Genomic DNA, 21257 nt, shown 5'->3' on the forward strand with positions numbered 1-21257 from the left:
AGACTTGTAGCTCCTTCAACGACTCAAGCTCCGCCTTCATGGCTGCGTTCCATCCAGCCTGTTCGTCTTGCGTGAGATGCTTGATGCTGTCGTAGCAGGAAGGCTCAGCAAGGACGACACACGCCTGACCAGGACTGTAGCGATCTGGAGGACGAGTTGCTCTCGTAGATCGTCTGAGAACAGGTTCTGGTTCCTCATCTGACACTCCATGCTGGCTCACCGGCTGCTGCTGCTGCTGCTGTGACACTCCCGCTCCAGAAGACGCAGGTGTAACAGGTTCCGGCTTGATGACTCTGCTGCTGGATGAAGGACTCCGCCTCTCGCCTCCAGTTGGTAGTTGCGAATCAGTTTCCACTGCTGTAGGTAGGGATACTGCAGAGGACGTTCTCTCCCAACCGACAGAGGTTTCCAGGAACTTAGCAGAGCAGGACGTTGTTATCTTCTTGTCACCTACTTGGGAAAATCTATAAGATTGGTGATTGTTGGAGTACCCAAGAAATAACAACTTTACAGCCTTATTACTCCCCTTTCGCTGTAGCTGTTTTGGGATGTTTACATAGGCTGGTATCCCAAAGATCTTTATATGGCTAATGGACACTTTCCTGCCGTACCAGACCTCAGCAGGGATCTTTCCAATAGCAGAAGACCAGGAATAGTTCAGCACATGGGAAGCACTCATGATACTTTCCCCCCAATAACTCATGGGAAGGTTACTGTCTCTCAACATAGAGATACACATATTGTAGAGGGTGGCATTCCTCCTCTCAACAAAAGCGTTATGCTGTGGCCTATAAGGTGATGTTCGTTGATGGCTGATGCCATATCTCCTAAACAGAGAAGACATGCGGTCATTACAAAATTCTGTGCCGTTATCAGAAATAATAGCCCTTGGAACTCTCCCAGTTTTCCTATTGACAAAACGAAGCCAGTTGCTGATGTTTTGGTAAGTCTCGGCCTTGGATTTAAGTAAATAACAAAAACCATAGCGAGAATAGTGATCTTCTATGTGTAAAGCAAACTTAGCTCCGCCCACACTTCTGGTTGGGAATGGTCCAATCAGATCCATGAAAACTAGGTCCAAGATTTCTGCAGACTGGAATTTTGATGGAGACACTGTGGGTGCTGCCTTTGATTTCGTTGCTTTGCAGATCTCACAGTCAACAAAACAATGACAGGCTCTGGGGGTAATTCCTGCAGCTTGCAAGGTTCTCTTGACAGCTTGGAAATTTATATGCCCCAGTCTCCTGTGCCACATGTGTATGCATTCATCATGAGGGGGTCGGTTCATACTCACATGTTGCACAAGGTTTTCTTTCTCCAGAAAATATAAGTTGTCTCTCCTTTTAGCCACCACTGAAACGCCATCACCATTAATCAAGCAGCTCTCAGCTGTAAAAGACACTTTAAAACTCTGCTCAGTTAAAGTGGAGACAGATAACATGTTGTACTTAATGCTGGGCACGTGAAGCATTTGGAACTTTCTCCTTAGACAAGGAATGCTAACAAGCCCAGTTCCTTCTACATTGGCACAAAGCCCATCAGCTAACATAACACACTGACCTTTAATTGGTGTGTAGGTGTTGAAGAGACTCTTGTCCTTGATAATGTGCACAGTCGCGCCGCTATCAATTAAAAACTGATTGCAGAAGGAAGAATAGTTAACAACAAGGTTCACATGCCTGCCTCCCACCGGAGGTACAGAAGACTGTTTCCTTTTGAAATGTTTACAGCTCCGTTTGAGATGATTAGGGCTGTTACATATAAAGCATCTCCTCACTGAGTAAGTTTTCCCAGCTGCTGCATGACTGTCGGCCCCTTTAAATTCCTCCCGGGCGGGAGACTTGGCTGAATGAGCTGGAGACACACCGAACAAAACTGTGTTCCTTCTCCTCATGTCCTCATTCAACAAACGTTGAGCGATGTTAGACATAGTTATCTCAGCTTTAGGCAAGATATCCAAACAGGATACAAACTGATCATAACTAGCATCCAGGGAGCAAAGGATTATGTAGGCTTTCTGCTGCTCAGAAAAAACCACCTCCTTCTCCTGTAACTGTTGCAAGGTACGTTGCATAAACTCTAGGTGGACATTCATTTCCCCACCAGGCACATATTTTGCACTAAGGAGTTTCTTCATTAAGTATATGTGGGAGCCCACACTCTCACTGACATAGAGAGACTTTAAAGCGTCCCAACAAGACTTTGCACTGCTGGAGGACTTTATGTGGATAAGCTGGCTGTCTTCCAACGTGAGACCAATTAGTGCGCAAGCTTTATCCTCATTACTCCTGTGTTTTGCTATAACAGCTGCGTCATCAGCAGCGTCTAACACAGCTATATTGGGTGGACTTGTCACGTACTCCCACAAACCATGATATTTGAGGATCATTGTGACCTTCTCCGACCAGGTGCAGTAATTCTCCCCGTTCAGCCTCTTGATGAGAAATCCGGAGACTTGGATACTGGACTCCATTCTGCCTGTGTAAAAAACAAAAAACTGCCACGCCCAAAAATGGCTGTTACTCACGAGTAGACCTCGAGTAGACCACAGGAACTGATGGCACGTAGCGCTCTTACTCTCCAGGAGACCTACGCACTGGGCCCATAACCGATGACAGAGTTTGAATGCGCAGGAAGGTGTGGTCCCCTGAGTGAGTAGATAGTTGGGTGCACTCCAGAACACTGTGGTAAAAACACAGACTCCACAACAGCCAGTTAACAGATATATTTTGGGTCAAACGGAAGAGGCAGTCAAAACAGGCAATGGTCATACACAGAATAGCAGTCCTCCAATATGCAGCACCAAATCACAGTCCAATAGAGAAGTCAAAGGTCAGTCCAATACATTACATGAATCCAGCAAGTCAGTCAGTTAGTCACTCCTTCCAAGAAACAGTTCAACAGAGTTTCTCCTTCACATATGTCATTCATCCAGCATCGCCCAAGGCCAAGGCACGGCATGTAACCAAGGCAAGGTGCTGTGGCTAATGCTACCACAGATATAGTGCAGCCACCCAATCCTAAGCCTGATTGGTAACATGGGCCACACCTGTGCTTCTCGTGACTTCTATCACAGCTGTATAGTTTTAGTTGCATAACCTTGACTCAGCAGTTTAGTTCTTAAAGGAACTCAAACACTGACACTTTTATAAGCCAAGATGGGCACGGGTCCAACCTACAAGTCGTAGGGCATGCAGCTACAAGGATCCTGTTGACTTCCTCCAGACTGAGTGGATTGAAAGAATCCAGAATTGGACCAGAAGACGCGCTTGGTGCCCCAAGTTCTTCTACTGCATCAATTATAGCGGGTAAGTTGTGTCAGAGCGACGAGACCTTATCTGCGAAAAAACTCGCAAAAGCCTCACAGCCTATTTCCAATTCTCTAATATTTTGTTTGCCCTGCGGCAAATTTGTTAATGACCGAATTATACTAAACAGTTGTGCTGGGCGCGAGGTTGCAGATGCAATTCTGGATGCAAAGTGGGCCTTCTTTGTGGCCTGAACTGCCATCTCATAGATCCACATAAATGACCTATATGATGTTCTCGTAGCTTCGTCATGAGTGTGGCGCCATTGTCTCTCTAGTCATCTTAATCGTCGTTTCATTGATCGCAACTCCAGGGTATACCACGGAGCGGATCGTGATCGAGGATGAAGAGGACATCGGGGAGCGATTTCATCAATGGCCGTGGAGAGCTGGTCATTCCAGATCTCCACTAGCTCATCCAATGAGTCACCAGAGGGCCAGGGATCCTGCATGGCCATTTGAAGCCACAACGGGTCCATCTGGCTACGTGGGTGGGCTAAAACCTGCTCACCACCTAAACGAGATAGGGGTGGCACGTCCACACGAGCCTTCAAGGCCTGGTGGTCAGACCATGGCACTGCCTCGGCAGATATCTGATCCACTATTACTCCCGCCGCAAAGATCAGGTCTAGTGTGTGCCCAGCCTGGTGCATGGGCGCTGTTATATATTGGGAAAGTCCCAGTGATGCCATGGAAAGCACTAGGTCCGTCGCACGAGTGGAAGCCGCATCCTCGACATGGACATTGAAATCCCCCAGGACTATAAGTCGAGGGTGCTCCAATGCCCAGCCTGCTACAGCCTCCATCAGGGATGGTAAGGCACTGGCCGGTGCGTTAGGTGGACAGTACACCAGCCAGATTGCCAAACTTTCCCCAGCATCCCACACCAGGACCACACACTCCACGCCCTTGATCTCTGGCGGCGGAAGTATCCTGAAGGAGCAATCCTCCCATATGAAAAAAGCCACCCTTCCCCCCTGCCCGCTAGTCCGGGCCTGGTGAAGGAGAACCCAGGCGGGGCTAATTGGGAGAGAGTGACTGTCTCCCCACCCCACACCCAGGTCTCCGTCAGGGAAGCCATGTTCAGGTCCTGCCTAATAAAAAATTCTTGCAGGACTGAGGTTTTATTATTTATGGACCTGGCATTGCACATTACCAGGGACAGAGGCGAGTATTTCCACTTGGCCCTCCTACCTGCTATCTTTAGGATGGGACCCAGGCTGCAAGGGGAGCGAGCCCTCTTGTGTCTCAGACTCCTTCCATTCAAACTTTGCCTGCTCCCACCACTGTACTATGAAGGAATAGTGCCCTATGAGCTGTTGCCAACCTGGCAAATGTATCAATACTGTGTAGCTGACTCTCGCAATAAATTTATACTGGATGTTGCAGCCAATTCATATGCATATATGCTAACATGTGTCAATGTGTCATCAAGGGTGTATAAGTTGTGACCATCTTAAAAGAAGGAAGAACAACTTGGTATTTCAGGCTTTGGCCCAGCTCTGCTCTCAGTTCATTGCAATAAACTTTTTTTCCTTCCTCCTTCACCTGGACTTTGGCTGCCTGTCTTTTATTGGCCAAGGACATTCAGATTTGCAGATTTGTACAACACCCATGTCTAGAAACCTATTGGTAAAAGAACCAAAACTATTCCTTCACAGACATATAGTTGAAGAGTTACCAGATATAGACAGCATATATACCTTAAATATATGCCACCTTTACAGGGGAAAAACAAATAAGTCCTGCTTGTAGCAGGAGCACTGGTATCACCTATAACACATACAACAAAAGCAAGAGAACTTACCTCTTAACCTGACCAATAATATTTAGACCGATCCATGATATTCTAAGATTATAAAAGGGATGTTTTTACTTGAAATTCAAGTAATGGGGGGAGAAACAAAAAAGGAAGAAGAGAAACAGCTGCATGATAAATAATTGGCTGTAAGAAGGAAGAGTTATTTTCCAGCTTTGATTCAGATATGAGTCGAAGAAGGCATCAAGTGCTGCTTAAGGTCATATCCTGAGCCTCAGAATCAGTACCATTAGTAAAAATTCTGCAGACCTGTTGTCAAAGAGGAAAATTAAGTGAAATGCATAGAGTGGTGTTTTCTTGCTGTCAGGTTTTGCCACTCAAGATAGTCATCATATTGAGACAGTTGCTATATTGCAATATTTCCCACTGAAATAAGTGGGAACTACATATTTTCTACTTACAGGTTAGCTTCTTAGAAATGAGACAGTGGATGTTGGTATGAATCTAATGTTTTATTCCTATCCTCCTCTTCTGTATTTCAAACACTATGCAAAAATCAACAGGAATTCTCATTATTACTGTGAGAATAAATTAAAAGAAAATTAAAAGTAATGTCTTTCCATATTTAAAATATTAATTTCAAAACAAATACAACAGTGATTTCTTTCTTTCTTTCTTTCTTTCTTTCTTTCTTTCTTTCTTTCTTTCTTTCTTTCTTTCTTTCTTTCTTTCTTTCTTTCTTTCTTTCTTTCTTTCTTTCTTTCTTTCTTTCTTTCTTTCTTCGTCTAGCTATACCTGCAGGATATATATATTTTTTTGCACAGGCAATATCCTTAAGGACTCAGCAAATAGAAGGAAAGAAAAGTGAAATACATGCCTTATACCTAAAGTAGTAATGAGACTAAGGGGGGAGGGAGAAAGGGGGGAAAATATTAAGGCAAAATGATAGGTCAGAAGGCATGAAACCAGGGCAATGCTTTTGTGTGCCACAGGCTCGTTATATGACCTTGACGAAGTCATTTCACCTTTTTTTCTATGTACCACTAATAAAGGTATAGGAAAACCTCTGCTGGTTCATTGGAGTTCTAGAAAAGTATGTTAATTAGTCATGTACTGCTTAATGCTACTGTGGCTGAAATTAAATGAAAATAAATAGGCACGTTCATCTTACTTTAGTAGATGAGCCTCAATGCAGAAAAGGAGGCAAATTTTCATTAATTGCACAGTTGAAAAAAGTTGTATAGCCCATTTTAAACTAGCAAAACAGTGATTCATTTATTTATGTATTTATTTTTATTTATGTTATTTATAGTCTACCTTTCTCACCGAGACGCGAAGCAGTTTATATAATGCAAGTCAGTACAATCAATAGGATGAAGAAACATATAATACATCATGATGTACTCCGCTCTGTGCCCCTATGGGGGAATGGGCGGAATAATAATAATAGGACTAGGATTTCAGAAATCTAAAATAAGGCATAAGTAGTATGCATGACATATTAAACAATGCCAGAAATTGCATTATGTACAAAGAAAGATAACGCAATGAGAACAAGATAAAAACATACAGCAACAGCTGATATGTATCGGCATAGTCCATAGTCACACTCTCTCTGTTTAAATGTCTTCCTGAATCATTCTGTTATAATGCAGCCCTATTCTTTTATACAAATGCCCTCTTGAACAGTTCTGTTTTAAGTAGTTTTTGTGGAAAGTTGCAGGAGTAGGAACCTTCCTGATCTCCTCAGTTAGGCCATTTCATAAGGTGGTAGTTGCTACAGAGAAATCCATGTATATGCACAAGAACATGTATATGAATATCTTACCACAAATTTAGTTAGTCTTTAGGATGCTACTGGACTCTTACTTTTTCTACTGCTGCAGACTAACATGGCTACCCATGTTGATCTGTCTCCAAGTTTATGAACAGTTTTTGATCTTGTCCAGTTGCAGGGTGAGACTTGTAGAATGGCCTCTCAAAGTCATCATAGTGAGGCAGAGGAGGAGAATCAGTTTTGCAGATATGAGGGCCTAAGACCATGAAGGGCATTGTATCGAATGGCCAGTACCTTGAATTGAACCCAGTAAATAATGGGCAGCCAGTGGAAGAATTGCAGAATGGGTAGAATATGCATATACCCAGGGGTTTTTTGTAGAAAAAGTCCAGCAGGAACTTATTTGCATATCAGGCCACACACGCTGACATCACCATTGTTTCACAGAGGGTTTTTTCATAGAAAAAACCTTGCAGGAACTCATTTGCATTTTAGGCCACACCCCTTGATGCCAAGCCAGCTAGAACTGCGTTCCTGTGCATTCCTGCTCAAAAAAAGTCCTGCATACCACCCAGCTGTGGCATAATACATTAACTGGAATTTCCCAGTAGATTTTAAGGTGAGACTTATATAAAGTGAATTGTAGTAGTCTAGTGTCAATGTTCCCATAGTGTGGCATGGCCAGATCAGCTGAGTCAAGGTAGGAGGTCATCTTTCAGGCTAAATGGAATTGGAAGAAAGCTTCATTTTGTAGCTATATTGATTTGCTTCTCCAGCAGTTTTGCTGTGTCCAATATAACCCCTAAGCTCTTGACCAAGTCAGCAAGGGTCAGCTAAATCTATCAAAAATGGCAAACGTTATGTCCTTTAAGACTTCATTCCCAACCAGCATTATTATCTGTGTTCTGTCAATATTTCATGTTGCTCAAGAGTCAAGACCTCTACTGCATCCTGAGAAGGTCTGGGTAGAGGTATATACAGCTGGGTGTTTTTAGCATACTGTTGGCATCCATCTCTGAAACTATGAATTATTTCTCCTAAGGCCTTAACCTAGAGATGGAATAACATGTGGGATAAGACTGTGTCCTGTGGGGTTCCACAGGGTAAATACCACATTGAGAATAACTGGTCTCCAGTGGCAAACCTTTGAGTGCAGTCTATAAGAAATGATTTAAACCTATTCAAAACACATCCTCCTATACCTACTTCTGCTTCCAAATAATTAAAAAAGCTAGCATGATCTACTGCAGGGGTGGCCAATGGTAGCTCTCCAGATGTTTTTTGCCTACAACTCTCATCAGCCCCAGTCATTGGCTATGCTGGCTGCGGCTGATGGGAGTTGTAGGCAAAAAACATCTGGAGAGCTATCGTTGGCCATCCCTGTCTACTGTATCTAAGGCATCAGACACATCCAGTAGAAGCAACAGAATGGCATGGCCTTTGTCTCTATGCCAATGGAGATCAGCTAAAACCACCAATTCTGCCTCAGTCCCATAACAGCTAGATTAAAATGGGTCCAGACAACATGAGTTATTAAAGAAGGCCTGACTGGAGCTGATCTGTCATTGCCAACTTTTCTAAAAAAAGGGCAAAATAAAAGAAAGATTGTTAACTGGCCACATCACTTTCTGTAGGGATTTTTTTAAAAGCAAGGGGTGGATGACCACCTCTTTGAGTAGCTTAGGGAAGATGTCCTGTGTCAGTGATTGATTAATGAAAGACATCAATTACTTATTTATCCTTCCCTGATTTCAGCAACCAGGATGCACAAGATTTCAGACCACGTGGTAGCTTTCATACATCCGAGAATCCTTTTCAAAGTCCATCAAGGTAACTGGACCAAAATGATCATAAAAATATCAGACAATGTGTAAAATATTTCCTCTGTCTATTCCATGTTACAACTACTGTCCAAGTCAGAGAGTATTCAAAAGATTTTGTCTGAGGAAAAAAAAAACACCTTTGCAAAGCCATCACAACTAATTTCCTCATTATGAGATAAAAGGCTCAGATTCTTCTAAAACAGCTAACTACAAACAAAAGTTGTATGTCCTTAGATTTTTTTTAAAGTTGCACAATATCTTTACTAAGACTAACCAAAATGTCCCCACATATCCCCAAATCAGTTAGATGTTCAATATAAAAATAAAAGATAGAGGAGAACATATTCCAGGGAAGTAGGGAAATCCTTAGTCTTCTAAGGATTTCTAAGAGAATTTCTTCGGCTGATCAACCAGCACCCAGAATAATTTTATGTGTAACTCCCCCTTTAAAAAAATACTATTTGCACTGCAAAAGCCAAGCTGATTTAGGAAGCACTATTAGACAACCCATCATTAAACTTGATTGCAAATTCATTAGCCTTTTGCAGTTTTACTCCAAAATCACTTTGCCAGGCTGTAGTGATAAACTATCTTGATATTCTATGGCTAATAGTCATAGAATATAAGAGGGCCTGGAAAGATTAATGGTGAAAGAAAGCACAACTCAGATTTTTCTTTTTAATTGCACCGTAGCTTAGAGGCATCAGATTCCCAGTAAAGGACTAACTATCATTATGTACTTCTCTCTCTCCCAGTGTCTCTAACTGCCACAAGTCATATTTTAATTGTGCCCCTTAAGTCTGTTAATTTGAATAAATTGCTAATAGTTAAAAAATACAGCACGGTCCTGGAGCAACTTCTTTTGTAGCAGTGCAATTGTCCCTTGACATTGTAGATTACCACCATTTTAGTTTTGGGCTTATGGTTATGTTTGCCAGTCCCCAGGTTGGGGCAGGGGATCTCCCTGCTTTGCAGGCTCTTCCTTGCCATGAACCAGCTGGCCAGTGGGGGGAAGCCCTGTCCCAATAGCCATTATGTGACTTTAGATTTTAGCAAATTTAGAAGAATCTTGCAACTGTTTGTGTTTTGGATTGTGTGTGCCTTTAAATCTCAGCAGAATGAAAGCTTTAAGGCCACAAGCACATGGTTCTTCCCAGTGAGTTTGTGTGAGAAGAAGAGAGAACAGTCCCCCTGTTTGTTTTGCATTCGTTTCAAAAGCCATTTGTATAGTAAAATGGCTAGTAAAGAGTTAAATAGAACCAGATTATGGGATGGAGGAAGACTCCACCTTCAGACCTCTTTCTTGTTTTCCTGTGATAGTTTGAAGAATTTGGCTGAAATACAGCGGATTATTACATTCAGCAACTCCTGAGAGTAAAGCAATTTATACCATTGCCCCAATTTATACCATTGTGAGGTCACAAAATTGTGGGCTTGCAAAATATTTATTTTGGCTGCTTTGTGAATGTGCATGTTCCGTTTCATTTAGTGGAAGTGCAGCTACTGGGGAAGCCTTTGAAGTCAAAAGAAAGGACAAGGAAATGAAGACTGTATTCAAGGGAAGTGCACTATTTATTTATTTAAATAGGAAATTTTCTAGGCTGCCCTTCCTCAATTTGTTATGACTCCTACGCATCAGGCAGGACATACATTAGACCTGATCTTTGCGTCCGGGATTCAAGTGAACGATATCGTAATGGAGGCGGTGCCATGGTCGGATCACTTAGCCCTTAAGACTCGTATGGAGACGCCACGCCAACCCTGTAAGGGCTGAGAGCCTATTTTGGCTCACCCGCAGGGCCTGATGGACCTGGAACAGTTCCTGATAGCCCTTCGGGACCCCTGGTCCTCTGGCGATTCCCTTGATGACCTAGTCGAGGCCTGGCAAGATCGGCTGTCTGGGGCAATCAACGAGATCGCACCTCAACGTCCTCTGCGTCCTCGTTCGAAGCTGGCTCCATGGTATACCCTGGAGTTACGCCAGCTAAAACAAGGGCTTAGACGACTAGAGAGGCAGTGGCGGCGCACTCGTGACGAAGCGGTGAGAACATCCTATAGATCGTTTATGAGATCTTATGAGATGGCACTCAAGGCTGCGAAGGAAGACTACTTCGCAACCAAGATTGCGTCTGCAAATTTGTGCCCGGCTCAATTGTTTAGAATAATTGGAGACTTAACTACACTGCCTCAGGGCAGGCCAAATGTTAGAGAATTGGAAATAGGCTGCGAGGCTTTTGCGAAATTCTTTGCAGACAAAATCACATTGCTCCGCCAGGACCTGCCCATCACATTGGATACAGTACATGAACTGGAGGCTCCGTGCCTGTCTTCTGGTTTAGTCTTGGATCATTTCAACCCACTCAGCCTGGAGGAAGTCAACGGAATTCTCTCCTCTGCACGCCCAACAACTTGTGATTTGGACTCGTGCCCCTCTTGGCTGATTAAACCTTGCCTGAGGGAGCTTAGATGTCCTTTACGGGACATCATAAATAGATCCCTCCTGGAGGGGCACTTCCCAATGCCCCTAAAAGAGGCCCTGGTCCGTCCCCTCCTGAAAAAGATTACAGCAGACCCGGCTGAATTTGCAAATTACCGGCCGGTCTCGAATTTACCGTTTTTAGGTAAAATTATAGAGAGGGCAGTGGCGTTGCAGTTGCAGGGCTTTCTGGATGACACTTCCATCTTGGACCCTTGCCAATCCGGCTTTCGCCCAGGTCATGGGATGGAAACAGTGCTGGTCGCCTTAGCGGATGACCTCCAGCGACATCTGGATCGAGGCGGTGTGGCGGTGCTGATGTTGCTAGACCTGTCGGCTGCGTTTGACACGGTTGACCATCGGCTACTGACCCGCCGCTTCGCCAATGTTGGGGTTGGGGGGTTGGCCTTACAATGGCTTTCCTCCTTCCTCGAGGATCAGGGACAAAGAGTGGCAATCGGGGGAGAGCTCTCCCAGAGACGCACACTACATTGTGGGGTGCCTCAGGGAGCAGTTCTATCCCCGATGCTATTTAATATCTATATGCGCCCCCTTGCCCAGATTGCCAGGAGGTATGGGCTTGGGTGTCACCAATATGCAGATGACACCCAGCTCTATTTGCTAATGGACGGCCGGCCTGGATGCGTCCCAGGGAATATGGACCTGGCACTGCAGGCTGTGGCAACTTGGTTAAGACTGAGTGGGCTGAAATTGAATTCAGCGAAGACAGAGGTCCTTTGCTTGGGTCGGGGCGCTCTGGGAGGAGAAATATCTCTCCCGGTCTTTGACGGGGTGCCGCTGAAGGCGGCGCACCGGGTCAAAAGCCTGGGAGTTCTACTGGAGCCTTCATTATCAATGGAGGCCCAGATAGCAGCCACAGCCAAGTCAGCCTTTTTTCATCTGAGGCGGGCGAGGCAGTTGGCTCCCTTCCTAGAGCATCGGGACCTGGCAACAGTGATCCATGCAATGGTCACCTCGAGATTAGATTACTGTAATGCTCTCTACATGGGGCTGCCTCTGTGCCGAACCCGGAAACTGCAGCTAGTGCAGAACGTGGCCGCTAGATTACTGCTGGGGCTCCCAAAGAGGGAGCACATACGGCCGGGACTGCGTGAACTGCACTGGCTGCCATTTATTTACCGGATTTGTTACAAAGTGCTGGTCATTACCTTTAAAGCCCTATATGGCCGAGGACCTGCCTACCTTAGGGACCGTCTCTCCCCACATGAACCCCAGAGAGCACTGAGGTCGGCAGGGAAGAACCTGCTGACTATCCCCGGGCCAAAAGAGGTGAAATTCCAAAGTACCTGTAACCGGGCTTTCTCCGTTATGGCCCCACAGTTATGGAACCAACTTCCAGAAGAAATGCGAGCCCTGCGAAACCTTGAGCAATTCCGCAGGGCCTGCAAGACTACTTTGTTTCAAATGGCCTTCACAGACTAGAACTGTTAACTAAGTTCGCCATCTACATAATAGCACAACTTATTTTTACTGTTTTAAAAATTTTTAATAGTTTAAATTATTATGTTAAAATGTTTTGTACTATGTATATTGAACTCTGTTGTTAACCGCCCTGAGCCTGCTTCGGCGGGGAGGGCGGGATATAAATAAAAGGTTATTATTATATTATTATTATAGTCCCCAGGTATTTACTGAGTTGGATATGGCAACCCTAATTGTGGTGATGTCATTTCTTAGCACTATCAAGCTGAGTGAAAGAATTTATTTGGTCTTGATTTTAGAAATTCCCTTTTCCTTTGTATTTTTTATACATAAGAGATTCACCTTCTTTGAAAATACCAGATATCATTAAATGTAGGGTTAAGAGTTTTTTTGGGGGGGGGGGGGGTTGTATCTTGTGTGTGTGCATGCATGCTTAGAAGTCATGGCAACTGCTGGCAAACCCTACAGGGGCATGGAAGATGTTCAAAGGAGTGGCTTAACAAAGCCTGCCTCTGCCTCCCAGTCCTAGTATTCTAAGGAGATCTTCCATTCAAGTACTTGTCAGGGTCAGCCCTGCTTAGCTTCTGAGATCTGACGAGATCAGGCATGCCTAGGCAATCCAGGTCAGGGCTAGAGATAATTATGAGGGACATTTCCTACCAAAAAAATGACCATTGTTTCTTAACATTTCCAGATGAGAAGGTCTGTTTTAACATTTTTAAAGCAATTTCCTTCTCCTCTTCACTAGTATCAGTGCAGTGCAGTGCAGCTCCATAAACAGCTCTCTAAAGACTTGAGAAATAAAAAAACTCCTTTAGGAATTCGAAGGAGGGCCTTATAACCAAGGATGAATATAAACAAATCACCAGTGCTTGTAGAGAAAAAGTTAGAAAACCTAAAGCTCAGAATGAGCTTAAGCTGGCCAAAGTTGCTAAAAACAACACAAAAAGGGCTCTTTTCTTATGTTCAGAATAAGAAAAAGAGCAAGGACATGATAGGCCCATTGCGAGAGCAAGAAAGTGAAATTGTAATGAAGAGAGGCAATGAAGAGAGGGCGGAACTGCTCAATTCCTACTTTTCCTCAGTCTTCTCTTCTGAGGGAAACGGTGCTCAACATGGCAAAAACAGAACATATAAGGAGGGTATGACGTTCCAACCTAGGATCAGCATAGGGGTAGTACATAAAAACCTAGTTTCTTTAAATGAAATTAAGTCCTCAGGGCCAGATGAACTGCATCCAAGGGTTCTAAAAGAGCTTGCAGATGTAATTTCTGAGCCTCTGGCTATTTTTTTGAGAATTCTTGGAGAACAGGTGAGATGCCGGAAGATTGGAGGTGGGCGAATGTTGTCCGCATGCTCAAGAAGGGAAAAAGGAGGATCTGGGTAACTACCAGCCCATCAGCTTGACATCTATACCTGAAAAAGTTTTAGAACAAATCATCAGTCAGTCCTGGAACATTTAGAAAGGATGGCTGTGATTACTAAGAGCCAGCATGGGTTTCTCAAGAACAAGTCATGCCAGATTAACCTGATCTCCTTTTTTTGAGAAAGTGACTACCTTGATGGATAAGGGGAATTCTGTAGACATTGTTTATATTGATTTCAGTAAGGCTTTTGATAAGGTTCCACATACTATCCTTGTTGACAAGTTGGTAAAATGTGGTTTGGATCCTGTTAGGTGGATCTGTAACTGGTTGACAGATTGCACCCAAAGAGTGCATGTGAATGGTTCCTCATCCTCTTAGAGAGGAGTGACAAGTGGAGTGCCTCAATGATCTGTCCTGGAACCTGTTTTGTTCAACATCTTTATAAATGATTTGGATGGAGGAATAGAGGGAATGCTTATTAAATTTGCAGATGATACTAAATTGGGAGGGGTTGCAAATACAGTAGAAGACAGAAATAGGCTCCAGGATGATCTTGAAAGGCTGGAAAACTGGGCTGAATCTAATAAAATAAATTTTAACAGGGATAAATAAAAAGTTCTGCATTTAGGTAGGAAAAATCCAATGAATGGTTATAGGGTGGGGGAGACTTGTCTTAGCAGTAGTATGTGTGAAAAGGATCTAGGGGTCTTAGTGGATCACACACTGAACAAGAGTCAACAGTGTGATATGGTGGCTAAAAAGGCAAATACAATTTTGGGCTGTATCAACAGAAATATAGTGTTCAGATCTTGTGAAGTGATGGTATTGCTTTGCTCTGCTCTGGTAAGACCTCACTTAGAGTATTGTGTTCAGTTTTGGGCACCACATTTTAAGAAGAATATAGACAAGCTGGAACGGGTCCAGAGGAGGGCGACGAAGATGGTGAGGGGTCTTGAGACCAAGTCCTATGAAGAAAGGTTGAAGGAGCTGGACATGTTCAGCCTGGAGAGGAGGCGGTTGAGAGGTGTTATGATCACCATCTTCTAGTACTTGAAGGGCTGTCATATAGAGCAGCGGTCCCCAATCTTTTTGTGGGAGACAATTTTTCCACAGACCCGGCAGGGGGGGATGGTATTGGGATGATACAATTGTGAACTTTATTTCTAAAGTGTTTGGTGTGGTGGTTAAGTGTGTGGACTCTTATCCGGGAGAACTGGATTTGATTCTCCACTCCTTCACTTGCAGCTGTTGGAATGACCTTGGGTCAGCCATAACTTCTCACAGAGTTGTCCTTGAAAGGGCAGCTTCTGTCAGAGCTCTCTCAGCCTCACCTACCTGTTGTGGGGAAGGAAGGTAAAGAAGATCTTGAGCTGCTCTGAGACTCTGAAATTAGGAGTGGAGGGCAGGATATAAATCCAATGTCATGTTATTATTATTACTGCAGTGTAATATATAATGAAATAATTTCACAACTCGTGGCCCGGTTGCTAACAGGTCATGGACCAGTATCGGTCCATGGCCCAGGGGTTAGGGACCCCTGATATAGAGGATGGTGTAGAATTGTTTTCTGTGGCCCCAGAAGTTAGGACCAGAACCAATGGGTTGAAATTAAATCAAAAGAGTTTCCAGCTCAACATTAGGAAGAACTTCCTGACGGTTAGAGCGGTTCCTTAGTGGAACAGGCTTCCTCAGGAGGTGGTGGGCTCTCCTTCCTTGGAGGTCTTTAAACAGAGGCTAGATGGCCATCTGACAGCAATGAATATCCTGTGAATTTAGGGGGAGGTATTTGTGAGTTTCCTGAATTCTGCAGGGGGTTGGACTAGATGATCCTGGAGGTCCCTTCCAACTCTATGATTCCAAGAGGGACATATGACTATTCATACATGAACTTTCTCCCAAAAGAAAATGTTGGGATTTAAATGAGATTATGCAGGACACCTTCCGCATGTGTATGACTGTGCAACAGATCTGGTATTTATAAAGAGATGAACAGTGTATGAACAGATATGGTTTGGAGCTGAATTAGATGGCTATCTTCAGATCTCAGAAGCTAAGCAGGATCACCTTCAGTTAGTACTTAGATGTGTGACACCCCTCCCCAAAGGAAGTCCAGGGTAGGGATGTGCATTCGGTTCGGCCGAATCGAATATACAGCCGAATCAACACTGATTCGGCTGTATTCGGAATCGGCTGTAGCCGATTCCCATTGCCGCCTATTATGCGGCAGCCGAATACGGCTCGCCGTATGCTTCCGAATATTCGGAAGTATACGGCTGTCAAAGCTGTCAAAGCAAAAGGCGGGAATGGCTTCTGCAGCCTCAAAGGAGCTGCTTTCCCGCCTTTAGTGGCCTCTTCCCACCTCTTCCATAGCCTCCCTGGGATTAGGGAGGGGGGAGGGGGAAGAGGAGCCCCAGCAGCCAATCCAAAGCATGCATTTGCAAAATGCATTGCAAATGCATGCTTTGCAGGGCTTTTGTGTAGCTGATGGCCCAGCCATCAGCTACATTGTTGTTATTTTGATCTCTTGCATAAGGAGTCTTCCTGCTGGACTCCTCCATTGCTGTGTTGGTGTGTGTCGCTTGGTGTGTGTGAGAGAGATTGTGCTGCTGCTGGTGGCTGGCCCTTGGCTTCAGCTGCTGCTGCCTGCTGCTCTCTCACTCAGCCTTACTTCCCTGGACTCAGAGAAGACAAGGTAAGACAGTTTTGGGGTTCTTGTTTTAGTTTTTGTTGGTAAAAGGACTAGAGTCCCTTTACTTGTCCAGATTTGGGTGGGTGAGTACTGGGTGGGTAGGGTAGCCTATTTGGGATTGGGGTTAGGTTCTGCTGGGGGTGGGGGCCTGGGGTGGGGGGGGTTGCTAATTTGCCCATATCTTAATTTAGTGAGAGGACTTTTAAAAGTGCAGTGTCCTTTTACTTCTCCTGATTTGGGTGGCTTGGATTTCTAGGGGTTAGGGTGAAGGGGTTTTTTTTTGGGGGGGGGGGGCGGGGAAAGTTCCTGTATTGTTAAAAGTTGACTTTTTTACTGTTTCCGTGTTTGATTTGTTGCTGCTGTGTTGTGTTGCTGCTGTGTTACTTTTCTCTTCAGGTTATGGGGGGGGGGGGGGTGTTGTTGACTGATTTGGCCTGAGCTTTCTTGTTGGTGAAAAGGCCACTTTTTTAACACTTGGCCTTTTGTGATTCTGCTGGTTTTGTTTTGGGTTTTTTAAATTGCTTCTGGTTGGTGTGGGGGCTGGCGAGGGTGTGTGTGGGCTGGGTCACTTTCTTGTTTTTATAGAGTAGATTGTGTGTTCTGTGGCAGGGAAGCTGGCACCTGGGTGAGAGACCCAGAACCAGCAGGTTTGTTGTTGTTGGCCAGCTCTCCCCGTGTTGTTTGGGGCAGGGCTGGAGAGCTGGCATCTGTAGATTGTGTGTTCTGTGGCAGGGAAGCTGGCACCTGGGTGAGAGACCCAGAACCAGCAGGTTTGTTGTGGTTGGCCAGCTCTCCCCGTGTTGTTTGGGGCAGGGCTGGAGAGCTGGCATCTGGGTTTGCTGCAGCCAGGTCTGCAGAGCAGACCTTGAGCAGATTGTGTTTTGTGTGGCAGTGACGTTGGCAACTGGGTTTTATATTGCTTCCAGGCCTGCCCTGCAGGGTTCATAGAGTAGATAGAGGGATGTAGTGCATTTGGGTCCTATAGAGATTCTCTGATGTGGTTAGGTTTGGCTTTTGGTGCCCCAGGAATTGGACCCCTTGGTCCAATTTTTTTTTGGCCTTGTGGGTTTTGTGTGGGACAGTGCCCTGAAGCTGCACAGCAGTTTGGGGGGCTCTCCTCAAAACCCCCTGCTCCCCAGAGCCACTTTTCCCACGACAATTACAGTGAGGAAGTGGCTAATTGGGCTTTCCCCATCATTGTTAGCAATGGGCCTTTTGTGAGCCCAAAGACAGGGACCCCCTGGCCCAATCTTTTTGGGACTTGGGGCAGTTGGAGGGGAGAGTCCCCTGCAGGTCCCCTGCAAATTTGGGGGCTCTCCCTCAAACCCCCTCCCCTCCAGGCGGCTTCAATTATACCCTATTTGTCATTGATTTCAATGGCCCATAGGGTATAATGATGGAATAGGGGCACCCTCTTTGGATGCCCCTGGAATGGGATCCCCTGGCCCAATCTTTTTGGGACTTGGGGGGGGGGGTTGGAGGGGAGAGTCCCCTGCAGGTCCCCTGCAAATTTGGGGGCTCTCCCTCAACCCCCCCCCTCCAGGCGGCTTCAAATATACCCTATTTGCTATTGATTTCAATGGCCCATAGGGTATAATAGGGCTGTATATTCAGAAATAGCCACGCATTATCGTATATGCGGCTATTCCGAATACGGTATTCAGTAGTATATGGGGAATCCGAATTTTTTTCCCCGTATACTTCCGAATCCGTGTAATTCTGAATTTTTTTTTTTTTTTGCACATCCCTAGTCCAGGGTTGCTATGCAAAGGCAGGCAATGCCAAATCATCTCTGAATGTCTCTTGCCTTATGGGGTCCTGTACGTCAGCTGCAACACACCCAAAAAAGCTTTAGAGCATGCATGTGAAAAACACAGAGCCCTGCACCTTACTGAATTCTGGTAGCTGAAACATTTTTGTTCTTTTTGTCCTGCTATAAAACTGGAAGTAAACAGGGTTAGGAGAATGCTAAAGAAGCATAGCAAAATGAGGGAAAGCATGGAAGAGAGCAGAGTTTAATGCTTCTCAATTGCAGGCTCCATTTTTCTTTGAAATTAGACCCCCATGGTGTTCATGATGTAGTCAAACACAAGGATCTCCCCTATTATTATATCCAATACCTACTTCATGGATTGAACAATAATTGGTTCTGGCTTTCTTCCTATCAAACATGGACCCATGGCCATATCTGCCTGAAATCTGACAGTATGAAGATCTTTGGTGAGGAACACATCCCCAGTGGTTTCTTCCCAATCAGATGGAGAGAAAAGATTATAGTAGTAACTGTTTAAAACAAATACAGAAAAAATAATGTAAGTCATGAAATACCTTTAATAAGAAAAACATATATATTTTTTAAAAAATAACTTATATTTTAATGCCTATCTCTTGTGGCTGATACTCTATGCTTTACATTCCATGCTGTGAGGATAGTTTCATTGCTCCACACCATGCAAAGAGGAAAGAGACAGAGCATATCTCAATTACTTCAACATAAGAATGTGTTCTCTCCCCACTTTTCACTGATAAAAGAGGTTGAGTATTCACTTTCACTAGAATTAGCCTATGGATCAGAGCATTTGAAATTTAGTATTATTGGAGAGCAAAACATAAAGCTACCCAATCCCTGCCAAGAGAATCTGAAACTCTTCTAGGTTGAAAAGTTTTTGCAGATAAAGTCGCGTCGCTCCGCCGTGACGCCCCCGCCATATTGGAGACAGTATCCAAGCCCGAGGCTCCTTGCCTGTCTTCAGAAAGTATTCTGGATGGTTTGGCGCTCTCAGCCTGGAGGAAGTTGACAGGATCCTCTTGTCTGCACGCCCCACAACTTGCAATTCGGACCCTTGCGTCTCCTGGCTTATTAAATCTTGCCAGAGGGAGCTTAGGTATCCTGTACGGGATATCATAAATAGATCCCTGATGGAAGGGCAATTTCCAACACCTCTTAAGGAGGCAGTGGTCCGCCCCCTCTTAAAAAAACCAACATTGGATCCGGCCGAATTGGCACACTATCGGCCGGTCTCGAATTTACCCTTTTTGGGTAAACTCATTGAGAGGGCAGTGGCGTTGCAATTACAGAGTTTCCTGGAGGATGCTTCCATCCTTGACTCCCATCAGTCGGGCTTCCGCCCGGGTCATGGGACGGAGACAGTGCTGGTTGCCCTGGTGGATGATCTCCAGCGGCATCTGGATCGAGGCGGCTCAGCGGTACTGATGTTGTTAGACCTGTTGGCAGCGTTCGATACGGTCGACCATCAGCTGCTGACTTGCCATCTCACCGACGTGGGGATTCAGGGGTTGGATTTACAATGGCTTACCTCTTTCCTCAAGGGTCGGGGACAAAGAGTGGCGATTGGGGGTGAATTGTCCCGGAGGTACCCGCTGGATTGTGGGGTTCCTCAGGGAGCAGTTCTATCCCTGATGTTGTTTAACATCTATATGCGCCCTCTTACCCAGATTGCCTGGAGATATGGGCTGGGCTGCCACCAGTACGCTGATGACACCCAGCTCTATCTACTTATGGATGGCCGGCCTGCCTGTGTCCCAGAAAACCTGGACCTGGCATTGCAGGCCGTGTCTAGATGGTTCAGGCTGAGTGGGCTGAAGCTAAATTCAACGAAGACAGAGGTCCTTTGCCTGGGTTGCCGTGGTCCGGGGAGGGAGATTCCCTTACCGGCCCTCGATGGTGTGCCTCTGTCAGCGGCGCACAGGGTTTGGAGCCTGGGGGTGCTACTGGAGCCCCAGATAGCAACTATGGAGGCCCAGATAGCAACCACTGCCAAGTCCGCATTTTTTCATCTCAGGCGGGCAAGGCAGTTGGCCCCTTTCCTGGAGGACGGCGACCTGGCAACAGTGATCCATGCAATGGTCACCTCGAGGCTGGACTACTGCAATGCCCTCTACATGGGGCGGTCCCTGTGCCAAACCCGGAAGTTGCAGCTAGTGCAGAATGCCGCTGCCCGGCTGTTGTTAGGGCTCCCTAGATGGGAGCACATTCAGCTGGGGCTTCGGGGACTGCACTGGCTGCCGATAATATACCAAGTTCGGTACAAGGTGCTGGTCATGACCTTTAAAGCCCTTTATGGTCTGGGACCTGCCTACCTTAGGGACCGTCTCTCCCCACATGTTCCCCAGAGAGTGCTGAGGTCGGGGTCTCAGAACCTCCTTACAATCCCTGGGCCAAAGGAGGCCCGTCTGAAAGCGACCAGGGACAGGGCCTTCTCAATTGCAGCTCCCTGTTGGTGGAATCAGCTCCCGGAGGAGGTGAGGGCCCTGCGGAACCTTGAACAGTTCCGCAGGGCCTGTAAAACAACCCTCTTCCGGTTGGCATATAATTAATTGTGATCGGAGTGCCTGAATATTAAATCTCGAACATCAGATTATTGAATACTGGAAAAATTGAAAGACTGACTTAAGGAAACGTAGCATAGTGTATATCGATGTGAGTTTTATGTATTTTTAGGGTTTTATGTATTTTATTGTATAATTATTAATGTATTTAAATTGATCTTTGTTAGCTTTTTTCTGTTGTAAGCCGCCCTGAGCCCGCCTCGGTGGGGAGGGCGGGATATAAATCGAATAAAATAAATAAATAATAAATACAATATATGTATTCA

The sequence above is a fragment of the Heteronotia binoei genome, chromosome 21, assembly GCF_032191835.1.
Source record: "Heteronotia binoei isolate CCM8104 ecotype False Entrance Well chromosome 21, APGP_CSIRO_Hbin_v1, whole genome shotgun sequence".
Classification (NCBI taxonomy): Eukaryota; Metazoa; Chordata; class Lepidosauria; order Squamata; family Gekkonidae; genus Heteronotia; species Heteronotia binoei.